Here is a 606-nt window from a genome sequence, read left to right as displayed (position 1 = left end):
AAATGATTTGTTGATGATAACGTGTATGGTCATATCCTTGGTTGAGTCCATACACAATGTGTTCGGGATGGAAATCCTGATTTTATACACCGTATTGATGTACAGTAAATAAATACATTTTTAAAAGACCAAAAAAAAAAAAAAAGCGTGGAGAAAATTGACATGAAAAAACTGGATGGAACAAGTGTTACAGTTAAACAAATAAATAAGGAAATGCAGAAGGAATCTTGGGATTAAGAGGGAAACTGCTAGGGGCCGGCAGGTGGCATGGTGCTTCCGCGAGCTGGACACCCACATGGCTGACAACACCTCTGGTCTCCAACCTGGAGACTTCCTTTCTCACTTTCTCTCTTTCTTGCTCCCTCTTTGGTAAAATGAAAATCGATCAATCAATCAAGTCAAGTCAAATCAAATAACTATTTTTTTTAAAGAGGAAAAACTGCTTACTATTAGAATGAAGATATTTTGGGGCCAACAGGTGGCATAATGGTTACCTTGTCAGACTCACGTAGTCAACTCTTTGACGCAGAAGCTTAAAACTCATAGGGTGCTTCTGTGTGTGCGCCCAAAATCCCAAGAGGAGAACAGAGAAGGGATTGTGGCATG

This window comes from Tupaia chinensis, unplaced genomic scaffold, assembly GCF_000334495.1.
Source record: "Tupaia chinensis unplaced genomic scaffold, TupChi_1.0 Scaffold143644_1, whole genome shotgun sequence".
Taxonomy (NCBI): Eukaryota; Metazoa; Chordata; class Mammalia; order Scandentia; family Tupaiidae; genus Tupaia; species Tupaia belangeri.
This window is presented reverse-complemented; position numbering follows the sequence as displayed.